The 27,902-nt window shown below is 37.3% G+C and overlaps 2 pseudogenes; one reads left to right on the top strand and one right to left on the bottom strand.

Annotated features, from left to right (window-relative positions):
- Window positions 1-27,902, top strand: LOC129041482 (vomeronasal type-1 receptor 48-like; annotated as a pseudogene).
- LOC129040635 (beta-glucuronidase-like) overlaps window positions 26,542-27,902 on the bottom strand; it is a 52,188-nt pseudogene continuing 50,827 nt past the window's right edge.

The following is a 27,902-nucleotide window of genomic DNA, read 5'->3' as shown; positions in this document are numbered from 1 at the left end:
ATGACGCTCCTTCTGGATCTCAAGCTCATTGAACTGACCACCAGTCACTTGGACCTCGTCCACATCATGATGCTGCTCACCATTGTGTTCTTGGTGTCTCGAGACCTTTTTAAGTCCCTTCATTTTCAAGATGACTTCAAGTGTAAGATGCATTTCTAGGTGAGCAGGGTGATGAGGGACCTCTCCATCTGCATCACCTGCCTCCTAAGCATGTTCCAGGCCATCACCATCAGCCCCAGAACCTCCTGGTTGGTGAGGTTTAAACATAAATTCACAAATCACATTTCACATGTTCTTGTCTTCTTATGGTCCTTCAGTTTGTCCTGCAGTAGCTACATAATCTTCTACACTGCGGTTTCTTCCAATACGATTCACACCAGTTTTCTGACACTCAATAAATACTGCCTCATTTCCCCAAGGAAGTCCATCATCAGCCACCTTATTTTTCTTACTCTCTCATTATCCAGAGATCTGTCCTTTGTGGGAATTATGCTGCTCTCAAGTGCATACATGGTGACTCTCTTGTGCAGGCATCAGTGGTGATCCCAGCACCTTCACAGCACCAGACTCTCCCCAAGAGTTTCTCCAGAAAAAGGCCGCAGAGACCATCTTGCTGTTGGTGAGTTTCTTTGTGGTCATGTACCAGATGGATTTGAGTCTCTCATCCTACTCAATCCTGATATCAACATATGACCCAGTCGTCCTGGGTGTCCAGAGGCGTGTGACCAGTGCCTATGCCACTGTGAGCCCTTTGATGCTAATAAGGTCTGAAAAAAGGATAATTGATATTCTGCAAATGATGAGACAGAAGTATTGTATATTTTTTCTATGAAAATAATTATCTGAAAAGGAGATTCTAACATCAGTTAAATTATTCAAGTATCAGAGGATTTGATATTTTATTTCATTGCAAACACTGTTATTTTATGTAAATCATTTGGAAACTGATGCTGCCAAAGACTTGATGGATCCTTTAGTTCATTGTCCACCATGATTTCATAGCCCAATATGTTTGCAGTTTCTTGCATTTCATTTTGATTTCTTGAACTTCATTTTAATTTTTTTCTTTTTGAAGTATATTCTTAATAACTTCATATTGGTAATAAGATTTCTCATTTTTTTTACTTTTGGGAATCATTTAGGGCATCCTTACTGATTCAAAATGTGTTAGTGAAATATCTAATTATTGGTTGAACAGTAACCTCTCAGCACTCTTACTTATTTCTCTCTGTTTTCTGGCTGGACACAGGCTGTGGAGACTTTGCTCTCACCTTCATTGCTTCTCTCTTCTTCTCTCTCTCATGGCTTTAAAGATTTTTTTCTTTTTTTTGGTGTTATGCAGTTTGACTTTTATTTCTGTTGAGTATTTTTTTGTTGGTGGTCACTTTTAATCACAATACACTTCTGCATTCAAGAGTTCCTGATATTGTTTCAGAAATTTATAAATATTTGTTATTAGTATGATGTTACTTGTATGTAAGCTAGTGAAACCAATGTGTTTGATTTCATCTCATTTTATTCTTTGTACATGTATAATCATATTTGTATTGTGATCATTTTTTCTGTAGTTCTTTTATTTCATTTCAGTATTCTAGTTCATTAATTCTGTTGTTATTAACTTGGTCTAATTTAATAATTAAACCATACATTGTATATTAAGTTTATTTAAGTTTCAGTTGTTCAATTTCTGTTTGAGTCTTTGTAAAACATGCCTGCTTAGTGTGTGTGTGCATGTGTGTGTGTATTTGAGAAGAATCTGTCACCCAGGCTTGAGTTCAGTGGCGGTCATAGCTCACTGCAACCTCAAATTCCTGGTCTCAAGAGACCCTCTCACCTTCACCTCCCCAGTAGCTGACACTACAAGCACATGCAACTGTGCCTGGGTCATTTTTTCATATCTATTTATTGTAGAGACAGCTTTTGCTTTGTTGCCCAGGCTGGTCTCAAACTACCGGCCTCAAGTGATCCTCCTGCCTTGGCCCCCGCAAAGTGCTGGGAGTACAGGCATGAGCCACTGCCCCCAGTGCCCGCTTTAGAACTTCATGTGTTTTCAAAATTATTTTGATATTCTCTTTCCCCATTTGTGTTACTGAATTATTTTAAATATGTTTCCAATCTGTGAAGTTTATGTGATGTATAATTTCTTCTTTCCCTTTTTTGGGTAGCTTATTTTGTGTGCTTCATTACTTACAATTATAGAGATCTCACATTTGGGATGGCCCCGTTTAGTAATTTTCTCTGTTTATTCCAAGGGGCAGAGTGGACGATCCTCACAGGCTTGAGGTCTTTGTAATCAGCCCTGCAATCCAGAGCTGTACCTGAAGGCAGCTCTAACTTCTCGCTATCGTGACTCCTATGAATTTGCCTCTTGATTAACTTCTGGTCCTGGGAAGTTCCCATATTTTTCTACCAGCTCTGCTGGGCAGTTTTAGAATTCTTGTAAACTTTAAATATTTTTAATTTACTACATTAAATGACCTTTGAGAATATGTTATTCTGTACTAAAACAGCAAATGTCCACATGCGTATATGAGTAAAAAATGTTACATAAATATTTTGTGTAGAACAGTGCTCCATGAGAAATTGCAATTTTTCTCATTTAAAACATCTCAATGCCTATGTATTATACACTAACATTATCTGTGAAGTGTAAATATTTTCTTAATACTTGGAAGAATGTTTATGTTTCGGACAAATGTCTGAAGTGATCATGCTCCACTTTAATGCCTAACTCCTGCACGTGGGCAGGATTGCTGTTTTTCTATAAAATTAAGAATCTTAATTAGTAGAGTTAAATATATAAATTCAGGTCTTTTGGTTTCAGTTACAAAGCTTCTTCCTTAGCATTTCTCTGGTGCTGTAAAAGTAATCTCAGTTTGAATTTTCCATTTAACCTAGGTGTCATTTAAAACAATTTTAGGGATAAAAGACCCATTGAGTACAGTGTACCCTGCTCAGGTGATAGGTGCACAAAATCTCAGAAATCACCATGAAAAAACTTATCCCTGTAACCAAACACAACCTCTTCCCCAAAAACCTATTGAAATAAAAAATTCACGTAAAATTAAAAAATAGGGGCTGGGCACGGTGGCCCGCGCCTATAATCCCAGCACTTTGGGAGGCCTAGGCGGGTGGATCACGAGGTCAGGAGATCGAGACCATCTGGCTAACACGGTGAAACCCCATCTCCACTAAAAACAGAAAAAATTCTCTGGGCGTGGTGGTGGGCATCTGTAGTCCCAGCTACTCTAGAGGCTGAGGCAGGAGAATGGTGTGAACCCGGGAAGCGGAGCTTGCAGTGAGCCAAGATCGTGCCACTGCACTCCAGCCTGGGCAACAGAGCAAGACTTCATCTCAAAAAAATAATAATAATAATTAAAAAATAATAAAACAATCTGAAAGGAAATTTGCATGTGGCTACACATTACTTGTTGGTTACACTTTAATTTTTATTGTCATTTTACGGTGTTCAAGAAATACTGCTTATAGGATTTGTGACTGTGAAGTTAAAGACACTAATTTAGGTTTAAAACCTTGCAATATTAAATGATTTTCTTGGTATTGGAAAATTGTGTCCATCCTCTTTTTAGTGCTCAAAAATGCTGATCCCTTTTCCACTTAATTAACTTTCTAATAAAGTTTCAAACTTTCTAATACTTAACACTCTTTATTTTTCTATACCAGACAGTTGATTTCCATGATCATTTTAATATCAATTAATGTCACTGTAAATGTATCAGTTCTTCATTTAATTAATCTCTGTGTAAACATTAAACTCTTTGGTATTAAATCGACGTGTAAATGGTTTGAAATTGCACCTAACAAATCATTAATTATATCTAAGCATTAATCACTCTGATTAATCCAATTTTCATCTCTTTTTACTGTTTTGCATTTACCGTGTCATTTTGTGTTTATTAAAATTTATAATTCCTTTCCTTCAAACATATTTCCAATATATGAAGTTTATGTGTACAAATAGTAATATTTAGGAGTTAGTTTTAGTTTGTCATTTAGGCAAAATCAAGTTTAATGACACAGTTTTCTAATTAATTTTATTCTTTGTTACCTATTTATAATATTTACATTTAATGAGCCCATAATTATATATATATATGCATATCAATGATGACTACAGTAAAACAATTTAACATATGCATGAACTCATGTAGTTTCCTTTTGGTGCCAAAGCACCTAAAGTTTACCCTGTTAAAAAATTACCAGTATATCATATAAAAATAGTAACTATAACCTTTAAACTGTACTTTAGTCCTCTAGATTCATTTATTTTATAAACTGAAACGTTGACTTGTGTTTTTTCTCCCCCTAGTTATCATTCTGTCCTGTATCTATGTATTTAATCTTTTTGAAGATTTCATATATAACAGAAATTATGCAGTATTTTTCTCTCTCCCTAAGCTGTTTCACTTAGCTTAATATCCTCCAGGTTCATTTATGTTATCACAAATGACAGTATCTTCTCCTTTTTAAAAGCTGAAAAATATCATATTATATAATGTATTATACACACACACACACACACACACAAACACCTCCCCCACATTTTTTTTCTCCACTTGTCCATCAGTGCACAGTAACGTGATCCCATGGCTTGGCTGTTGCGAACGATGCTGCGGTGGGGCACGGAGAAGAGGGGAGTGCAGATATCTCTACAAGATGCTGATTTCATTTCCTGTTGATATATAATTTACAACAGGGGTTACTGAGCCATATGGTAATTCTACTTTTAGATTTTCAGGAACCTTCATACTGTTTTCCATAATGGCTGTACTAGCTTACATTTCAACCAGCAGTGTACAAAGGTTCCCTTCTCTCCACACCATCACCAACACTTGTTATATCTTGTCCTTTTTATAACAGCCATCCTAAGAGATGGGAGGTGATATCCCATTGTTATTTAATCAGAAACTGTAAAATTCCTAGAAGAATACATAGTGCAAAACTCCTTGACATTGGTTCAGATAATAATTTATTAAATACGACATTAAAAGCACAAGCAACAAAAATACAAGTAGGAGTACATCTAACCCTAAAGCTTCTTTCTGCACAGGAGAAATCAATCAATGAAATTAAAAAGAAGCTTATGAACTCAAAGAAAATATTTGCTAACAATATATCTCATAAGGGGTTAACATCAAAATAGAAATCCACACAACTGAATAGAAAAAAAGAGAAACAACTCACCAAAATCTAATAACCTGATTTAAAAACAAGCAAAGAACCGGAATAGACATTTATCTTTTAAAAAAGATATAAAAATGGCTAAGAAGTGCTCAACATCAGTAATCATCAGGAAAATGCAAATCAAAGTCCTCATTTACTTTAGATTGTATACTTTATTTCACACAATAAATATGAATGTGTACAACAGGTACAGTAATCTCCATCCTACAACAGAGGACCCTGAGACTGGTGACTCAGGAATGCATCTGCATGGAGCCGGCCTGGGGTGGGGCGGGGGGGATGGTGCTGAAGAGGACAGCAGATGACGTAGAACCAGGGGCAGCGACTCACCTGGGACCCCTCAGCAGAGGAGCCTCGGTCGGTCCCCAAAGCTCAGCAGCACCCTCTGGGGACCTGCTCCCTGCTGGCTTGGTCAGCACCATGGACAGAGGATAGGTGGGAGAGGCTGAGTCAGAAAAATACAATGGGAGGACAGCCAGGTGCCCTAATCCAGAGCTGCTGGCTGACAGCCCTAAGAACCCCCCTGAGGCTAGGGATGAGGTAAAGGGCCAAGCTGGCCACCTGTGGGGCCCTCAGACAACCCCATTGCCTCTGGTGCCACCCCAGCAGTGCACAGCAGCGCAAGTGGACAAGGCAGGCATGTGGATGGATCTGGGGAGTCTTGATCAGGAGCTCTGACAGGACAGGGGTAAAAAAAGGGCCACTGTGGCTGGAGAGAGGGTCACAGCCTCTGGGTCAGACACGATGGAGAAATGAGGAAAAGGGAAGGGGTGGTGGTCGATATGCAGGAGAGGCAAGTGGATGCAGGATGGTCAGAGTCCATTAGACAGGATGGGCTCCAGATGCATCCTTGGTGTACCGGGCACTTCTCAGCCTTCCTGGAACTGAGCCTGGTGATGTGGTCACTTTTGGGGAGACTGCTGTCAGGGCCCAGCCACACACCCCTGGGCAGCACTGTCCCATCTCAGGACTGGACTTTCTCAGGTCCCATAGGGGATGCTGCCTGTAGCCCAAGACGGGCAGCCCAATTGTGCAGCCTGAGCCCCCATGGATCCTGAGCAGCTCCTGCCTGACCCTACACTCCCTCTGCTCTCTTGCCCCGGCCCCTCCTGAGTGTCAGCCGCATGGAGGCCCTGTCTGTCCTTTCTTCCCTATGCAGGCTCCTGGGCTGAGACCTGGGTCAGATGGGGATGGGGCTGGTTCTTCCCTGAGACCTGCTCAAGAAAGGGGACAGCCCCCAGGCTTTTTTGGACTATTTGTGGATACTTTGTTTAGATTTTGAATATTAAGTGTGCATCATCTTGTTGGCCACGCAGTCCTGCAGGCATCAGTGCCCTAGCTGTCCTGTGAGTCCTCATGCAGAGCAGTGCCATTATGGTCAGCCCTTGTGAATAAGTGAGTATACCCTGAAGCTGACTTCCATCTGTGTCCTGCATTCTGATCCAGCACTCTCTGTGGAAATAGTTGTCATTTCCTCAGTGATGGTGTGTCTTATAGTGATGGCTGTAATGGTGAATGGCTAGTGTCATTTTGTTTAATTTTGTTTTGCTTTCTCATAGTGGATAAGATGAAATTTTAGTTGTTTCAGCACCAATCCAACTTAAAAGCATCTTGGACTTTGTTTTCCCTTCCAAACTAAAAGATCAAGGCATGTATCAGACACAAGCATATTTGCTGCCTCAACTCCTCTGACACCCATATTAGGAAAAGGCCTGCCACCAAAGCAGGAAGCTGCACACTCCTAACCCTTCTCCCAGGGCGTGGGGTCCCTTGACACCATAAAGAGCTACTGCAAGGTGCTTCTGTACTTTTTCAACCTGGAAATGGAGGGTGAATGGCGCTGGCTCCTGCTAAGAGAAGAAAACCAGCCTCATTTTCTCAGTGCCCCAGAGATCTAGGACAGGATTTCTAAATTGGAATCATCCTTAATCAGCTTGAAGATCCCCCAAGAGGCATTTGACTGGTGCTGCCATCTGTGTCAAAGCAATGCTGGTGGCAGCGTCCTGTGTACACATGCAGAGCTAATACCCAAACTAAAATACTGGGTAACTGGCCCTAAAGTGCTTCCCAATCAGTAAACCCACAGGAAAATGTTTGATTTTTATGTTTTGTTGGATTTTGGTTTGCTTGACATATCTAAAGGTGCCTTTTCTTTTCTTTTTCTTTTTTTTTTCTTTTTCTTTTTCTTTTTCTTTTTTTTTTGCTTTCTGCTTTGTTTTATAGGGTTCTAAACATGGAAAACAAGTCCAGAAGACTCTCCCTCTGACTGTTACCTTTGCCCCAAGCCACCCCAAACTTTTATGCTCACATTTTATTAAAGCAGGTGCTCCCTGGAATCTCTGGGACCATTTTGAGGCATTTGAAAGCAGAATATAGAGTGGTCTCATCTCCTTCCTTAATCTTCCTGGTGGTTGGGTGTTCCACTTGTATTATAGATTTTTTTATTACTGATGTGCTCCGCTGTATTTAAATGTGAACTTGCTCGCAAATGTGCAGATTCAGTGATCTTGTTACAGATTAAATAAATTTTTATTTTGAAAAAAATTGAAAACTGATAAGTTTCTTGAGACAAATGAAAATGAAAATACCACATATCAAAAAAATTTGAGATACAGCAAAAGCAATTATAAGAGAAAAGTTTATAACAATAAACACCTACATGAAAAAGAAGAGATATTTCTAATAAATAACCTAATATTACATCTCAAATAACCGGCAAAACAAGAAGAAACAAATGTCAAAAAGTAGTAGAAGGGAAGAAATAACAAAAATCCAAGTAAAAATAAATAAAATAGAGAATTAAAAATAGAAAATATGAATGATGAAGTTGGTTTATTGAAATAATAAAATCAACACTTCCCAGTAGACTAGGAAAGTAACAGAGAAGAGTCAAATAAATAAAAGTAGAAATAAAAAGGGAGAAATCACAACTGCTACCACAGACATACAAAGGATCACAAGAGACTATTAAGATCAACTGTATGTCAATAAAATGAAAAACTGGGAAAAATATAGATAAATCTGTGGAAACATGCAACCTACCAAGATTAAATCACGAAAAAATAGCAAATATAAAAAGATAAATAATTAGTAACAAGATCAAACTAGAAATAAAAATTCTCCTCTCAAAGAAAAGCCCAGGGACTAATGGCTTTACTGTTAACGTCTGAAAACATTTAAAGAACAAGGCCAGTATTACCATGATACCAAAATCACAACAGAAAGTAAAACTACGGATCAATATCTCTCATGAACACAGATGCAAAAATATTTGAAAAAACGCCAGGAATTTGAACTTGACAACATTTTAAAAAGAATATTTACCATGAGAAAGCGGAGTTTATCCCAAAGATGCAAAAATGGTTCAATATAGTCATATCAATAAACAAGATTCATCATAACTTAATCAAAGTCAAAAACTATATAGTCATTTCAACACATCCAAAAACATGTATTCAGTAAAATTTAGCACCGTTCATAAAGAGTTTTATAGATAAAAACTCTCTAAAATTTCGATATTGGAGGAACATACCTCCACAAAATAAAAAGCCACATATGAAAAACCAATAGCTAACATCATACTAAATGGGGGAAAATTAAAAGCCCTTCCCCAAGATATGTAACCAGGCAAGTATGCCCACCTCTACCATTTTTTTTCAACATAGTACTTGAAGTCCCAGCCAGAGCAACTATGCAAGAGAAAGAAAAAAAGGACGTCTGAATTGGTAAAAAGGAAGTGAAGTTGTTTTTGTTCACTGATGGCATGATTATGTATATAGAAAATCTTGATTCCATTAAGAAACTATTAGAACTAATACATTAACTTAGTAAAGTGGCAGGATACCAAATCAACATACAAAATAAGTAGCATTTCTATATGTCAATAACAAAGTATTTGAAAAAGAAATTAAGAAAGCAATCTTATAAATAATTGCTACAGAATAAAATAAAATACCTAGGAATAAATTTAACCAAGGAGGTGTAAGAGATCTACAATAATTATTAGGTTGGTGCAGACGTAATTGCAGTTTTTGCCATTAAAAGTAATGTAAACAGTAATATAAAACACTGATGAAAAAAATTAACTATACCAAAAAAGCATATTCTGCCTTCATATTTAAAGAATAATATAATATGTTTACACTTTCCAAAATGATCTACATATGTATGACAATTTTCATCAAAATGTCAGTGAAATTCTAGAAATCTAGAAATAGAAATAGAAAAAAAAATAAAATTCAAATGAAATAAAAAAATACCAAAAATAGCCAAAGTAATCTTGAGAGAAAGAACACACACAAAGCTGGACATATCGCATCACATGACTTCAAGACATATTGCAAATCTATGGTAACAAAAACAACATGGTACTGTCAATAACAACAGACACTTAGACAAGTGGAACAGATTAGAGAACCCAGAAATAAATCCACACTAAAAAGACAGATGATTTTTTGACAAAGGTGACAAGAACACACATTGGAGAAAAATAGTCTCTTCAATAAATGATGCTGAAAAAAACTGTATATCTACATGCAGGCTAGTAAAACCAGGTCCTTATTTCTTACCATATTAAAAAATCCACTTCAATGCATTAAGAACTTAAGTATACAACCCAAAACTATAATACTACTTGAAGAAAACAAATGGGGAATTCTGTATGACATTGATCTTTAAATGAAATTTTTGCATAGGACCTCAAGAGCATAGGCAACAATAGAAAATAAGGCAAGTAGATTATATCAAACTAAAAGGGTGCAAAGCAAACAAAGCAATCAACATAGTGAAGAGACAAGGTACAGAATGGGAACAAACATTTGCAAACTATACAAATATCCTGAGTATATAAAGGATTCAAACAACTAACCAGCAAGCAAACAAACAACACAACAAAACAAATAATCCAATTTAAAAATGACAAAATACCTTAACAGACAGTTTTCCAAAAAAAGTGTACAAATGACTGGCAAGTTTATAACAAAATGCTCAACATTACTAACTATAAGAGAAATGAAAATTGAAGCTATAATGAGATATCCTCCCGCCCTAGTAACAATGGCTAGTACCAGGAAGACAAAATATAACAAATAGACGTGAGGCTGTAGTGAGAGGAAAACTCTTTGACACTGTTGGTGGGGATGTAGCTTAGTACAATCATTATAAAAAGCAGTATGGTGAGTTCTCAAAAAGTTAAAAATAGAGCTAACATATGGTTCATTATTGAACTACTGTTATATAGCCAAAGTAATTAAAATCAGTATGTCAAAAAGATATTTGCACTATCAGTTTATTCCAGCACTATTCACGGTAGCCAAGAGATGAAATCAAAACGTGTCCATCAATAAATAAATATATAAAGAAAACGTGGTATATAGATACAATGGAATGCTATTTGACTTTGGAAAGGAACAAAATACTGTCATTTGTGGCAATATGTGTGAACCTAAATAATATAATGTTCAATGAAATAAACCATAGACTGAATGACAAATGCTGCATGTGCTCACTAATAAGTGGAATATAGGAAAGCTGATGTTGCAGAAGTTAAGCATAGACTGGTGTTGGCCCGGCACAGTGGCTCACATCTGTAATCCCAGCACTTTGGGAGGCCAAGGCAGGTGGATCACGAGGTCAGGAGATCAAGACCATCCTGGCTAACACGGTGAAACCCCGTCTCTACTAAAAATACAAAAAATTAGCTGGGTGTGGTGGCGGGTGCCTGTAGCCCCAGCTACTCGGGAGGCTGAGGCAGGAGAATGGCATGAACCTGGGAGGCAGAGCTTGCAGTGAGCCGAGATCGCGCCACTGCACTCCAGCCTGGGCGACAGAGCGAGACTCCGTTTCAAAAAAAAAAAAAAAAAAAAAAAGCATACACTGGTGGTTACCAGAGTCTGGGGAAGGGTCTGGGAAGAAAAAGATTAAGGGAGGTCATTCATTGGGTGCAAAGTTAGTCAGATAGAAAAAAGAAGTTCTGATGTTCTATTGCACAGTTGGGTGACTATAACAACTATGGTATAACAACAACATATATTTTACAATAGCTAGAAAACAGTAGCTTGAAAGTTATGATAATGGCTTGAAATGATGAACATGCTGATTACCCTAATTTTATTATAACACAATGTACATATGTTTTAAAACGTTACACTATACCCTATAAATATTTGAAATTAGGGCCTGGTGTGGTGGCTTACGCTTGTAATCCCAGCACTTTGGGAGGCTGAGGCGGGCGGATCACGAGGTCAGGAGATCCAGACCGTCCTGGCCAACATGGTGAAACCCGTCTCTACTAAAAATACAAAAACTAGCTGGGCAGAGTGGCACATGCCTGTAGTCCCAGCTACTCGGGAGGCTGAGGCAGGAGAATCGCTTGAACCCACGAGGCGGAGGTTGCAGTGAGCCGAGATCACACCACTGCACTCCAGCCTGGAGACAGAGCAACAATCTGTCTCAAAAAAAAAAAAAAAAAAAAAACAACTTGAAATTATGTGTCAGTTATAGAATAACTTACTAACTTAAATAAGTACATTTACCAATGCAAAAAATTCCAGGTTCTTGAAGCTGTGTTCTGTGTGTGTCTTGTAGAATACCTTTTCCAGTTTACCAGAATGTTTTCAACTTGGCCTTTCCCTGTATTTTCTGCTTGTGCAGAGACTGAAGATCAAATAGACATCAGAAATTAGGGTCTTTCTAGGTCTTTTCTGAGCTGGCACCTGGCCTTAATCCTGTACATTGCCTGCTAGATTGTCTTAACTATGTGAGCAGTTCTCAAAGATCTTATTCCCAAAGCATTGACTCTCCATTCTTTCCTGTTAGGCATTTCAGTGTGATTACTTTTTGTCCTAACGAAATCCCTTTGCCCAAGGTTATTGATTTGAAATCTTTTTTTCGTGAAGAAATTGACTGCCATAAATTTGCTGTATCTTGCATGCTTTGTTGTGTTGAGTAAACATTTTTATTCATGTGAAATATTTTCCAATTATTATATTTTTCTTTGACACATTGGCTATTTAGAATTTCATTGCTTAATTTTCACAGAACTATGACTTACCAAAATTTCTTGATGTCATTAATTTTTAATTTTATTCCATTGCAGTCAGAGAAAATACTTTGCATTTACACAATTCTTTTAATTTTATTGTGTATTTAATCACCTAGAGTATAGTTTATTCCGAAGAACAGTCCATGTGCACTTACTAAAAATGCCTAGCCTATTCCTGTTATGTGTATCCGTCTACACGTCTGCTAGATCTCAGTGGTTTTGTTTTCTTCAAGTCTGTTTACTCTTTGACCTGTTGACTGTTTTTTAATTCATTATTGAAAATGAAGTATTTAAATCTCTAACTGTTATTTTTCGATTATTTCTTGCTTGCTTTATTTTTCTCAGTCATGTATTTTGTTTCTCTTTTCTTACTTGCATATGGGTTGATGGTTGTTACATCTTCCTAAGGAATTGACTGTTTTCTGGTCAATATTGAATGTCTCACTTTTCACCTAAACGTGGGTTTTTCTTTTTGTTTGTTTTATATTCTTTTTTTATTATTTATTTATTTATTTTTTGAGATGGAGTTTTGCTCTTGTTGCCCAGGCTGGAGTGCAATGGCACAATCTCAGCTCACTGCAACCTTTGCCTGCCTGGTTCAAGCAGTTCTCCTGTCTCCGTGTCCCAAGCAGCTGGGATTACAGCCACGTACCACCAAGCCCAGCTAATTTTGTATTTTTAGTAGAGATGGGGTTTCTCCATGTTAGTCAAGCTGGTCTTGAACTCCCAACCTCAGGTGATCTACCCGCCTTGGCCCCCCAAAGTGCTGGGATTACAGGCGTGAGCCACCGTGCCCGGCCTAAATTCTTTTTTAATTGTGTAACTGCAACTTCAACTTTATTATGGCTGCTTTTGCAAGCTTTTATTCTTTTACTTTTACACAATTTGTTTAATCGGATCCAAAGCAATTGTGCTGTGGACAGCATATATTTGTATCATATTTTTATATTCCAACAATCTCAGTTTTCCTTAATTAATATTATTATATTTAGTATTATTTATATAGTTGAATTTATTTTTTCTGTATTATTTTTGTTTTCTACATATCACGTGTATTTTATTTCTTTTTCTATTATTTTGCTTTCCTTTGCATTAAGAAAGCATTTTTATGTAACACTGCAATTTTAAAAATAATTTTTAATACATATTTGGAGCTATCTCTTGTTCTTTAGGGCTTCTGATATACACCTTCATTCATCAGAATCTGTTTTACATTTATAATAACAATATTAATGAGTTATACAAATGTTAGTTCTATGTATTTCTATTTCTGCTTATTTTGTGACATAAATTTTACACTTATTATATCCATATATACTATAAACAACATTTTACACTTATTTTATATAATTTTATTTTTTAAAATAAGATGAGAAAAGAAGAGCAAAGATATAGCTACAAATCATTTGATATTAATCTTTTTATTTCCCATTTCTGAATTTTCTCAGTTGTTCCAGAATATTCAGCTAATTTTTATTGCAAAACACGTTATTACTCACCTGTTTTGTTCAGTTATTGGTGAGTATATTACACGTATTTGTAATTGGTCCAACAATACAATTTTATTTATATTGTTATGCATTTTTAAAATAATATAAGAAATAAAAAATGTATACATGATGTCTTTTATAATGACATGATTATCTTTACTGGTGCTTTTGTCATTTCATGTAGATTCAAATTATTCTCTGGTTATTTGATTTCTTTCTTTCTTTTTCTCTCTTCTTTCTTCCTTTCTTTCCTTCCTTCATTCCTTCCTCTCTCTCTTTTATATATATATATATATATATATATATATACATATATATTTTAATTATACTTAAATTCTAGGGTACATGTGCACAACGTGCAGGTTTGTTACATATGTATACATGTGCCATGTTGGTTTGCTGCACCAATTAACTCGTCATTTACGTTAGGTATATCTCCTAATGCTATCCCTCAGCCCTCCCGCCACCCCACAACAGGCCCTGGTGTGTGATGTTCCCCTTCCTGTGTCCAAGTGTTATTGTTCAACTCCCACCTACGAGTGAGAACATGTGGTGTTTGGTTTTTTGTCCTTGCGATAGTGTGCTGAGAATGATGGTTTCCAGCTTCATCCATGTCTCTACAAAGGACATGAACTCATTTTTTATGGCTGCATAGTATTCCATGGTGTGTATGTGCCACATTTTCTTAATCCAGTCTATCATTGCTGGACATTTGGGTTGGTTCCAAGTCTTTGCTATTGTGAGTAGTGCCACAATAAACATATGTGTGCATGTGTCTTTATAGCAGCATGATTTATATTCCTTTGGGTATATACCCAGTAATGGGATTGCTGGGTCAAATGGCATTTCTAGTTCTAGATCCCTGAGGAATCGCCACACTGACTTCCACAATGGTTGAACTAGTTTACAGTCCCACCAACAGTGTAAAAGTGTTCCTATTTCTCCACATCCTCTCCAGCACCTGTTGTTTCCTGACTTTTTAATGATCGCCATTCTAACTGGTGTGAGATGATATCTCATTGTGGTTTTGATTTGCATTTCTCTGATGGCCAGTGATGATGAGCATTTTTTCATGTGTCTGTTGGCTGCATGAATGTCTTCTGAGAGGTGTCTGTTTGTATCCTTTGCCCACTTTTTGATGGGGTTGTTTTTTTCTTGTAAATTTGTTTGAGTTCTTTGTAGATTCTGGATATTAGCCCTTTGTCAGATGAGTAGATTGCAAAAATTTTCTCCCATTCTGTAGGTTGCCTGTTCACTCTGATAGTAGTTTATTTTGCTGTGCAGAAGCTCTTTAGTTGAATTAGATCCCATTTGTCAATTTTGGCTTTTGTTGCCATTGCTTTTGGTGTTTTAGACATGAAGTCCTTGCCCATGCCTATGTCCTGAATGGTATTGCCTAGGTTTTCTTCTAGCGTTTTTATGGTTTTAGGTCTAACATTTAAGTCTTTAAACCATCTTGAATTAATTTTTGTATAAGGTGTAAGGGATCCAGTTTCAGCTTTCTACATATGGCTAGCCAGTTTTCCCAACACCATTTGTTAAATAGGGAATCCTTTCCCCATTTCTTCTTTTTGTCAGGTTTGTCAAAGATCAGATAGTTGTAGAGGTGTGGTATTATTTCTGAGGGCTCTGTTCTGTTCCATTGGTCTCTATCTCTGTTTTGGTACCAGTACCATGCTGTTTTGGTGACTGTAGCCTTGTAGTATAGTTTGAAGTCAGGTAGCGTGATGCCTCCAGCTTTGTTCTTTTGGCTTAGGATTGACTTGGCAATGCGGGCTCTTTTTTGGTTCCATATGAACTTTAAAGTAGTTTTTTCCAATTCTGTGAAGAAAGTCATTAGTAGCTTGATGGGGATGGCGTTGAATCTATAAATTACCTTGGGCAGTATGGCCATTTTCATGATATTGAGTCTTCCTATCCATGAGCATGGAATGTTTTCCATTTGTTTGTGTCCTCTTTTATTTCGTTGAGCAGTGGTTTGTAGTTCTCTTTGAAGAGGTCTTTCACATCCCTTGTAAATTGGATTCCTAGGTATTTTATTCTCTTTGAAGCAATTGTGAATGGGAGTTCACTCATGATGTGGCTCTCTGTTACTGGTGTATAAGAATGCTTGTGATTTTTGCACATTGATTTTGTATCCTGAGACTTTGCTGAAGTTGCTCATCAGCTAAAGGAGATTTTGGGCTGAGACGATGGGGTTCTCTAGATATACAATCATGTCATCTGCAAACAGGGACAATTTGACTTCCTCTTTTCCTAGCTGAATACCCTTTATTTCTTTCTCCTGCCTGATTGCCCTGGCCAGAACTTCCAACACTATGTTGAATAGGAGTGGTGAGAGAGGGCATCCCTGTCTTGTGCCAGTTTTCAAAGGGAATGCTTCCAGTTTTTACCCATTCAGTATGATATTGGCTGTGGGTCTGTCATAAATAGCTCTTATTATTTTTAGATACATCCCATCAATACCTAATTGATTGAGAGTTTTTAGCATGAAGGGCTGTTGAATTCTGTTGAAGGCCTTTTCTGCATCTATTGATATAATCATGTAGTTTTGTCTTTGGTTCTGTTTATATGCTGGATTACATTTATTGATTTGTGCATGTTAAACCAGCCTTGCATCCCAGGGATGAAGCCCACTTGATCATGGTGGATAAGCTTTTTGATGTGCTGTTGGATTCAGTTTGCCAGTATTTTACTGAGGGTTTTTGCATCGATGTTCATCAGGGATATTGGTCTAAAATTCTCTTTCTTTGTTGTGTCTCTGCCAGGCTTTGGTATCAGGATGATGCTGGCCTCATAAAATGAGTTAGGGAGGATTCCCTCTTTTTCTATTGATTGGAATAGTTTCAGAAGGAATGGTACCAGCTCCTCCTTGTACCTCTGGTAGAATTTGGCTGTGACTCCATCTGGTCCTGGACTTTTTCTGGTTGGTAAGCTATTAATTATTGCCTCAATTTCAGAGCCTGTTATTGGTCTATTAAGAGATTCAACTTCTCCTCATTTAGTCTTGGGAGGGTGTTTGTGTCAAGGAATTTATCCATTTCTTCTAGATTTTTTAGTTTATTTGCATAGAGGTATTTATAGTATTCTCTGATGGTAGTTTGTATTTCTGTGGGATCAGTGGTGATATCCCCTTTATCATATTTTATTGTGTCTATTTGATTCTTCCCTCTTTTCTTCTTTATTAGTCTTGCTAGCAGTCTATCAATTTTGTTGATCTTTTCAAAAAACCAGCTCCTGGATTCATTGATTTTTTGAAGGGTTTTTTGTGTCTCTATCTCCTTCAGTTCTGCTCTGATCTTAGTTATTTATTGCCTTCTCCTAGCTTTTGAATGTGTTTGCTCTTGTTTCTCTAGTTCTTTTAATTGTGATGTTACAGCGTCAATTTTATATCTTTCCTGCTTTCTCTTGTGGGCATTTAGTGCTATAAATTTCCCTCTACACACTGCTTTAAATGTGTCCCAGAGCTTCTGGTATGTTGTGTCTTTGTTCTCGTTGGTTTCAAAGAACATCTTTATTTCTGCCTTCATTTCGTTATGTACCCAGTAGTCATTCAGGAGCAGGTTGTTCAGTTTCCATGTAGTTGAGTAGTTTTGAGTGAGTTTCTAATCCTGAGTTCTAGTTTGATTGCACTGTGGTCTGAGAGACAGTTTGTTGTAATTTCTGTTCTTTTACATTTGCTGAGGAGTGCTTTACTTCCAACTATGTGGTCAGTTTTGGAATAGGTGCACTGTGGTGCTGAGAAGAATGTATATTCTGTTGATTTGGGATGGAGAGTTCTGTAGATGTCTATTAGGCCTGCTTGGTGCAGAGCTGAATTCAATTCCTGGATATCCTTTTTAACTTTCTGTCTCATTGATCTGTCTAATGTTGACAGTGGGGTGTTAAAGTCTCCCCTTATTATTGTGTGGGAGTCTAAGTCTCTTTATAGGTCTCTAAGGACTTGCTTTATGAATCTGGGCGCTCCTGTATTGGGTGCATATATATTTAGGATAGTTAGCTCTTCTTGTTGAATTGATCCCTTTACCATTATGTAATGGCCTTCTTTATCTCTTTTGATCTTTGTTGGTTTAAAGTCTGTTTTATCAGAGACTAGGATTGCAACCCCTGCCTTTTTTGTTTTCCGTTTGCTTGGTAGATCTTCCTCCATCCCTTTATTTTGAGCCTATGTGTGTCTCTGCACATGAGATGGGTTTCCTGAATACAGCACACTGATGGGTCTTGACTCTTTATCCAATTTGCCAGTCTGTGTCTTTTAATTGGAGCATTTAGCCCATTTGCATTTAAGGTTAATATTGTTATGTGTGAATTTGATCCTGTCATTATGATGTTAGCTGGTTATTTTGCTCATTAGTTGATGCAGTTTCTTCCTAGCATCAATGGTCTTTACAATTTGGCATGTTTTTGCAGTAGCTGGTACCAGTTGTCCTTTTCCATGTTTAGTGCTTCCTTCAGGAGCTCTTGTAAGGCAGGCCTGGTGGTGACAAAATCTCTCAGCATTTGCTTGTCTGTGAAGGATTTTATTTCTCCTTCATTTATGAAGCTTAGTTTGGCTGGATATGAAATTCTGGGTTGAAAATTCTTTTCTTTAAGAAGGTTGAATATTGGCCCCCACTCTCTTCTGGCTTGTAGAGTTTCTGCTGAGAGATCTATTAGTCTGATGGGCTTCCCTTTGTGGGTAACCCGACCTTTCTCTCTGGCTGCACTTAACATTTTTTCCTTCATTTCAACTTTGGTGAATCTGACAATTATGTGTCTTGGAGTTGCTCTTCTCGAGGAATATCTTTGTGGCGTTCTCTGTATTTCCTGAATTTGAATGTTGGCCTGCCTTGCTAGGTTGGGGAAGTTCTCCTGGATAATATCCTGCAGAGTGTTTTCCAGCTTGCTTCCATTCTCCCCGTCACTTTCAGGTACACCAATCAGACATAGATTTGGTCTTTTCACATAGTCCCATATTTCTTGGAGGCTTTGTTTGTTTCTTTTTATTCCTTTTTCTCTAAACTTTTCTTGCTTCATTTCATTGATTTGATCTTCAATCACTGATACCCTTTCTTCCAGTTGATCAAATCAGCTACTGAATCTCATGCATTCATCACGTAGTTCTCATGCCATGGTTTTCAGCTCCACCAGGTCCTTTAAGGACTTCTCTGCATTGGTTATTCTAGTTAGCCATCCGTCTAATCTTTTTTCAAGGTTTTTAACTTCTTTGTGATGGGTTTGAACCTTCTCCTTTAGCTCAGAGAAGTTTGATCGTCTGAAGCCTTCTTCTCTCAACTCATCAAAGTCATTCTCCATCCAGCTTTTTTCCGTTGCTGGTGAGGAGCTGCATTCCTTTGGAGGAGGAGAGGCACTCTGATTTTTAGAATTTTCAGTTTTTCTGCTCTGTTTTTTCCCCATCTTTGTGGTTTTATCTACATTTGGTCTTTGATCATGGTGACGTACAGATGGGGTTTTGGTGTGGATGTCCTTTCTGTTTGTTAGTTTTCCTTCTAACAGTCAGGACCCTCAGCTGCAGGTCTGCTGGAGTTTGCTGGAGGTCCACTCCAGACCCTGTTTGCCTGGGTATCAGCAGCGGAGGCTGCAGAACAGCGAATATTGCTGAACAGCGAATGTTGCTGTCTGATCGTTCCTCTGGAGGTTTCCTCTCAGAGGGGTACCCGGCCGTGTGAGGTGTCAGTCTGCCCCTACTAGGGGGGTGCCTCCCAGTTAGGCTACTCAGGGGTCAGGGACCCTCTTGAGGAGGCAGTCTGCCCGTTCTCAGATCTCAAACTCCATGCTGGGAGAACCACTACTCTCTTCAAAGCTGTCAGACAGGGACATTTAAATCTGCAGAGGTTTCTGCTGCCTTTTGTTCGGCTATGCCCCGCCCCCAGAGGTGGAGTCTACAGAGGCAGGCAGGCCTCCTTGAGCTGCGGTGGGCTCGACCCAGTTCGAGCTTCCTGGCCGCTTTGTTTACCTACTCAAGCCTCGGCAATGGCGGGCACCCCTCCCCCAGCCTTGCAGTTCAATCTCAGACTGCTGTGCCAGCAATGAGTGAGGCTTCGTGGGTGTGGGACCCTCCGAGCCAGGTGCGGGATATAATCTCCTGGTGTGCCATTTGCTAAGACCATTGGAAAAGCACAGTATTAGGGTGGGAGTGACCCGATTTTCCAGGTGCCATCTGTCACAGCTTTTCTTGGCTATGAAAGGGAATTCCCCGCCCCTCTGTGCTTCCTGGGTGAGGCGATGCCTCGCCTGCCTGGGCTCACTCTCGGTGCGCTACACCCACTCTCCTGTACCCACTGTCCAACAAGCCCCAGTGAGATGAACCCAGTACCTCAGTTGGAAATGCAGAAGTCACCTGTCTTCTGTGTCTCTCACGCTGGGAGCTATAGACTGGAGCTGTTCCTATTTGGCCATCTTGGAACCACCCCAACTCTTTTCTGAAACGGAGTCTCCCTCTGTTGCCCAGGCTGGAGTGCAGTGGCATGATCTCGGCTCACTGCAATCTCTGCCTCCCGGATTCAAGCGATTCTCCTGCCCCAGCCTCCTGAGTAGCTGGGACCACAGGCACCCGCCACCACACCCAGCTAATTTTTGTATTTTTACCTAGTTGAAATCAACTCAGTTTTTGTTTACCTGGAAGGCCTTATATTGCCTTTATTTTTTATTGATAGCTTTCACATTCAGAGAATTACTTCTTGACAGTTTTTCTAAGATGAGTAGACACAAAGATTTAAATAGAGTTGAAAGGCTTAGAAAAGGCAACTAAATTATGATCTAAAAAAAGGAAATGAAATTGTTTTTAAATTGAATTGAAAATAAAATTATATTTATGACAACTGATGATATGTTGGACTGGGATGCAGAGACCAGGAAGAATTAAACTTGTGGACAATAAAAGTCTGTGAGTTGTTTGGTCCTGACTTAGGCCAAATGAAGGGCATGCTTTTTAGAGAATTAAAGATGTTGCATGACAGCACAGCCACGCTGAAACTAAAGAGGCTGAGTGCCTTATAGAAATAGAAATCACTATTTTAACATACAACAATTTAACATACACTATTAGACTAAGAAAGCAAGTAGGTAGTGATAATTATGATTAATGTTAACTTTAGTTTTAATAGAATTGTGTTTGATGGGTGTCACAGAAGCCAAAAACAAAAATGGCCTTTGCTATAAAACATGTGCTCTACTACTGAGTGTGTAAAGCACTCCTGTGAGTGGAAGCCACGAAGAAACCTGAGGGCTGGGGTGGTACAATAACCCTTTGATACTTCATACCAAAAAAAAACCTCCTGGCATGGACGGTTTGTATCCAAACACTCATTGCTTGAAATAGATGTGCATTTCTGTACTCTATAAATGTATCCAGACAAAGCAGTGAGAGATATAAAGCAGCCTACATTTTGCTCCCATGTCTAGTGCCCTGACTCAGAACTGTGTCCTCAGGAAAATGGAGCACTTTGCCCATTTAGGTCTGATAGAGGTGGCATTTTTCTGATTCTCACAAAGGTGATTTTGGTCTACTTCTTACCATGAAAATCAGAGATTACTGGGGAACATTAGTGAGGGCAACCATGAATTACTTGAACCAGTAGTAATGCAGTGGAAAATCTGACATTGTGTTTTACTAATTTTGAAGGTTGGGTAATTGGGAGATCACTGTTTTGTTTATAAGAACAGACACCATACAACCCACTGGGCTGAATATACCTGGGGAAATAAGCTTACACATGGAAAAGTTGGAGCACGGCTGTTTCTAATGTATTTTCTAGGAATCAAAAAGTTTCATTTTCCCTTGGTGGTTCCCTTTCTTAAAATCACAAAACCAGAGCTTGTACTATCTTTACAGTTGACGTGAAATTTATAGGCCTGGAGGGAATGGGCTGATGGCGTTGCTTCCTTATAACCACATAGTGTGAGCCTCATCTTACAAACATGGACTCACTCCAAAGACTTAGCTGGGTGACTGTCTGTCTGTCAGCATTATTAACAGTGAGAGCTGAAGACTCAGGCGAGTGGTGGGATGAGGCAGAATTTTCTCAATGAAGAGCTAGGATCATTGTCTTTTCCAAATTTCAGTCATGTCTCAGTGAATCATATCTAAGTACAATAGATGATTCCAAATGAGAAAAGCAACTTTATGAATACTGAGGCCATAATATATTGATCTTATAAATACTTTGTTAATTTTGTAATATTGTATTTAAATTGTAATTGTATTTTGTTATTATACTAGTTTTTTCTCAGTTTAACTTACTGTATATACCTAGCCAAAATTTTATTTTTTGAAACATGAGAAATCTGAATTCATAAGAATTTAGTCATACTTGTTTGTTCTTTTAAAGTTGAGATGTTCACAGTCATCTCAAAGCATGATTACTATTTAATATTTTACATTAATTAGCTTTCAGTGAATGACCATAAAATTATTTTGTTTTATTGTGGTGTGGTAGCACATACAGGATTTGGTTCTGGTTACCATGGAACTGTAAACAAATATCTCCTTTTGTAATATACCACATTTTGTAATCACTACATTACACATGTAAAACTTGTAATACTATACAAATTTGTAAAACAAATTCAGCTTTATTGTATTATATTTTATTACTATGAACAGCTAATATAATAAGTTATTTTGTTTTATTAAGTGAAAACATAAAATGTTCTATATATTAGTTTGGTTAACATTTATAATAATGAGAGAATAATAATCTTCAAAATTTGAAGAAAATAGCATCTTCTTCTTATAAAAAATTCTCCAAGTTTTGCATTCTTACAGTTTTTTCTGTAAGTTTCAAATTTGCAATTTACATATTAAAAATATATTCATGAATGTGGCCAGTATATTTTAATTTTGCTGTTAAAATATATAAGTTAATTTTGTCTAACTTTATTAGGAAATAATGCTTTCTAGCTCTGTGATTTTTAACATATAAAAGAGAGAAAGGAGTAAGGAGAAGTCAAAACAGAAAAGAAAAAGATAATAATAATGGTTGTCTAATTGTGGCTCATAAGGACATCAAGCCCTCAAATATAATAGTACAAAATCACTATGTCTCTGAACATTAGGGAAATAAAAGCATTTCTAAGTGCTTCAAATATCTGCATTTTACGTATTTAGGAAGAAAGGACCTCAACTGCTCATAGTAAGTGTACACAAAGAATAGAAGATGCGGTTTTCCAAATCGCAATTTTCAACTTGGAAATATTCCTCCAAATTCAGTATTTGACTCGTTTGGTAAGACAGGCCTAATCTATAATGTGATTCACAGGTGCACGACTGTACAAGACCTTTCACATTTTTAGGAAAAAGTGAGTGTTACACTTAGCTGGTATCTCCTCAGTTGAAATAATTGGAAAGAAACACTCTTCCAAAAGGATTTTAGACTTTTTCAAAATTGGTAGCACAGAATTTGTGATCAAGATCCTCCAATATTTTTCTATTGCCTACATTTAAAGTAATAATTTTCCGCTTATTTTTTCCTCCAATGAAGCTGAGAATTAAATGTCTTGAAATTATAAATATCCATGTCAGCAAGCAGCTTCTAGCTGCCGTCTACACTAATTTCAACTTGCAAAGAGTGGCAAATGCATTACAATAATTCGATGCATCTGATACTTACCACATTTATTATTTTAGTCTTGGTGTATTTTATAAAACTTCTTAACAGGCCTAATCTTGGTGGAAACATTTTTCTTTTCTAAATTTGCCGGCTGGATTTTTCAGTTTGCCATTTATTGCCACTTAACAACAAACCCCTTCTCCCTGGCACCTAAATTTCATAGGGCTGATAAGGCTGCTCAATGAATGTTGTAAAATGTATGATAAAAAATAAGGCTTTTTATTAATACAATAAAAAAATTTTACATTTATAAAGATTATATTTTAAATCTACACAAGGGACAATGCAAACATCACTATTCAAATAATATTACTAATAAAATAATACTAAAAAACTATATTTTATAATAAAGATGAGGAAGTATATTTTATCAAACTTCTTTTTTTGCAAATAACATATCCATCATATGCAAAACAGCTTTTGGATTCCTGTAAGTGCCTTTTTCCTTTTATACACCCTTTATCTTTGCTTCAGATGTCTGATCTAAGCTTATGATTTTTATGATCAGATTTTCATTCCTGGTCTGTATAATGGTGTTATTCCCCTCTTATACATGATTATTTACACATTTTGGGACTTAAAAATATTGAGAATACACTACAGTGAGAGGCAGTATAATGAGAGTAAACTTGAGCTGCATTATGTGTTTACTGAGCATGATCAGGAGCTTCCTCCTCAGCCCCAGCAGCCTTAGGTTGTCACTTCTAATGGCGAGAGCTAAGCTGTGCATTTAGATTTTGAAATTTTCAATGGGTCACATAGAACCAATTTTTTTTTTTTTTTTTTTTTTGGCACTCTGAACAACCTAAAAGCAGCATCTATGGATTTTTCCCCTATTTTGTTTCACCCAGTTTGGCATCACATTAATGCAAATTCCATAATTCTTCCATGGTGTAGTTGCCAGATTTATCAAATAACAATATAGAACACGGCTAAGTTTAATATTTGAATTAATATGTTAAAGGCAATTATCAATTGTTTAGCTCTGGCAGGTGAGAAAAATTTTTGAAGATACAATCAATTCAATCATACTCTATTTGTGTGCTCTAAATTTATGACAACCAAGACTGCTGATCTCGTCTGGGATCAGCATCAATGCTCTGAAGAGCCTCAATGGAAAAAATACACTACCTGATCAAGCAGAAGATTATTCTGTTTCAGTGTGTTTAGGTTATTTACAGAGCAAGGAGAATGAATTTGAGAGCATAAATTGGATTTTTTTAGCGTGAAAAAATAAAATATTAAAATTCTTACCTATGTTATTTAATCTCATTCTTTGTCCTATATCTTCTTTTGGTGTGTGGTTCATAACATATGGGTTATATTAATAAAACTATACAGATATATAGTTAATAACTCATTATACATATATAATTATCTTATGTTCAAATATATTTTTCTAGTACTGAAATGTGATCCTTAAAATTTGGATACCATTAAGTCTTTAATTTAAAATTACTTTTTTTTTCTGATTTCAACTTGACAGCAGAACTGAACTGCGCTGATGGGGTAGATGTATGCTGGTGGAAATCTTTCATTGTTTCCAAGATAAATGGATTTACTTATTAAAGTTTTGTAGAAAGAGTAATAACCATTTAATCAACTAGATGTTTGCTTTATAAAATCAAACATACCTGGTGGTTTTAGAGCAACTTTTTCCCAGTCACTAATTTTTGATTATTGTCCAAGGATACTCAATGTCAACATTTTTGCATCGTCTCATGTATTTTTATTTATGGAACTGTATAATGATGTGACCTTGAATCAGACACACTTTCATTTAAAACAAATTCGAGTGAGTTTAATGGTGTTTCACTTTTTTAATGTCATGAAGCTAAATTGTTCTTAGTCCTAGATTAAAGTAAAATGATAAATGACATCTGAATCTTGGCCAAATAACATGAAATGGTAACTGCAAAATTGTTCTGCAAAATTTTACAAGGTGTTATAGTATTGAAGTTATCCCAAGAAAACTTGAGAGAAATTACCTTTCTTATGGAAGACTAAGTATTTTTGATCTTATTGAAGATCTTATTGAAGTATTTTTTATCTTACTGAATAGTAAGTCTTATTGAAGACTTAGTATTCTTATTGAATACTCAGACTAAGACTTAAGTATTTTTCTAGGCATAGTAGAGTATCTCTGTATTAAGTGAAGTCTCGGTAAGAAGACCAACATGTGACTATTTTGATGCAACTTCACGGTGAAACAAAGACTTTTTTTTTTTTTTTTTTTTTTGAGACAGAGTCTCACTCTGTCTCCCAGGCTGGAGTGCAGTGGCGAGATCTCGGCTCATTGCAAGCTCCGCCTCCTGGGTTCACGCCATTCTCCTGCCTCAGCCTCCCGAGTAGCTGGGACTACAGGCGCCCGCCACCACGCCCGGCTAATATTTTTGTATTTTTGGTAGAGAGGGGGTTTCACCATGTTAGCCAGGATGATCTCGATCTCCTGACCTCGTGATCCACCCACCTCGGCCTCCCAAAGTGCTGGGATTACAGACGTGAGCCACTGCGCTCGGCTCGAAACAAAGTAATTAAAAGTAATGGCCAGGCTCGGTGGCCCACGCCTGTAATCCCAGCACTTTGGAAGGTCAGAAGTTTGAGACCAGCCTGGTCAACATGGTGAAATCTTCTCTACTAAAATAGAAAAATTAACTGGTGTAGTGGTGAGCGCCACTTGGGAGGCTAAGGCAGGAGAATCGCTTGAACCCAGGAGGCAGAGTTTGCAGTGAGCAGAGATCATGCCACTGCACTCCAGCCTGGGCGACAGACTAACACTCTCAAAAAAAAAAAAAAAAAAAGGTAGTGTTTATTTTGTTGGTAACTGAGGAAAATATTTAAAAATGTGTTCTGAGATAAAGAGAAATCACATAGTACATCTCTGGGATGTGAACTAAACTGAGATAGCCAGAACCATTTCTATATTATATACAGTAAATTAGGGTTTGATTAAGCAGAACAATGTCCCCTAGTCCCTCTAAGGATATTCACATTTGAATTCCAAGATATTGCATTACACATTATAATTCATGACAAAGAGAATATGAGGGTGCAGATAGGATGAAAATTGCTTTATGCTGATGAAATATCATGAATTTATCATGGAGAGTCCAGTAAAATCACAAGGGTCAAAAATCATGGAAGAGTGATGATGAATAAATTGTACCAAAATGATGGATCATGAGAAAGACTCAACCGAATATATTTTTGTTTTATTGAGTCTTTTCACATTAACATACATTTATTTAATTCAACTGTACAAATACTATTCATTTTATATACCTGATTGAAGTGCTAAATATAAAATGAGAACATAGAATAAGGATATGATTACTGAGATGATGGCCAAGGTACATGAGGAATATAGATAGTATGCACCTTAGGCAAAATTGAAAATGTATTTACTATATATAGAGATTCATAATAATTATATATGTATATATTTATTTGGTTTAGAAAATAGTACAGGAGATACATTATCAAGAATTTACATAAGGTGGGGTTAATCAAGAAATGAGAGTAAAATAAAAATAATAATGGTAATAATTTTGAACTGACAAAAGAACATTGATGACACAGATCTACTTTTTTCAGGTCTTTAAAATATGTTTCTTCTACATCATTAGGACGAACACACATTTCACATGTTATCTTTCAAAAGGCCTTTTGTTTTCAAGCTGGCATTGGAATCTCAGCCAACATCTTTCTTCTTCTCTGGCACATTTTCACATTCTTTAAGGATCACAAGCCTAAAAAACCATGACCTGATCATCTGTCACTTGGCTTTTGTCTACCTAGTGATGCTAGTCATGGCAGCAGAGTTATTGTCTCCAGACGTGTTTGAGTCACAGAATTTTCAGAATAACTTCAGATGTAAGGCTGTGTTCTACATATACAGGGTAATGAGGGGCCTCTTGATCTGCACCACCTCTCTCCTGAGCATGCTTCAGATCATCACCATCAGCCCCAGCACCTCCTGGTTGGTGAGATTTAAACATAAAATAACATATCCTGGGTTTACTCTTTTTTTGGTCCCTCAATTTGTCTTTCAACAGTGACATGATAATCTACATTGTAGGTTTTTCCAATGTGACCCAGCTAATTCTGAATGTCAGTAAATACTGCTCACTTTCCCCAATGAATGTCACCATCAGAAGGCTGTTACTCTGTCGTTATCCAGAGATGTCTTCCTTGTAGGAATCATGCTGCTCTCAAGTGCATACATGGTGATTCTCTAGTCCAGGCATCAGAGGCTCTCCCAGCACCTTCACAGGCACTAGCTTTTTATTAAGAACCTCCCCAGAAAAAAGGGCCACCAAGACCATCTTGCTGCTATTGAGTTTCTTCATCGTTATGCACTCATTGGACTTAACTGTCTCATCCTCCACAATGTTGTTACGGGTATTCAGCCCTGTCATCTACAGTGTCCACAAGTTTATGGTCAATGCCTACGCCACTGTCAGTCCTATGGTGCTAATCAGATCTGATAAAAGAATCATCAGTATTCTGCCAAAGGTTCATTGGAAGTGCCATCCATTTTTAACAAGTCAGTGA

This window comes from Pongo pygmaeus, chromosome 6 (genome assembly GCF_028885625.2).
Source record: "Pongo pygmaeus isolate AG05252 chromosome 6, NHGRI_mPonPyg2-v2.0_pri, whole genome shotgun sequence".
Classification (NCBI taxonomy): Eukaryota; Metazoa; Chordata; class Mammalia; order Primates; family Hominidae; genus Pongo; species Pongo pygmaeus.
This window is presented reverse-complemented; position numbering and strand designations above follow the sequence as displayed.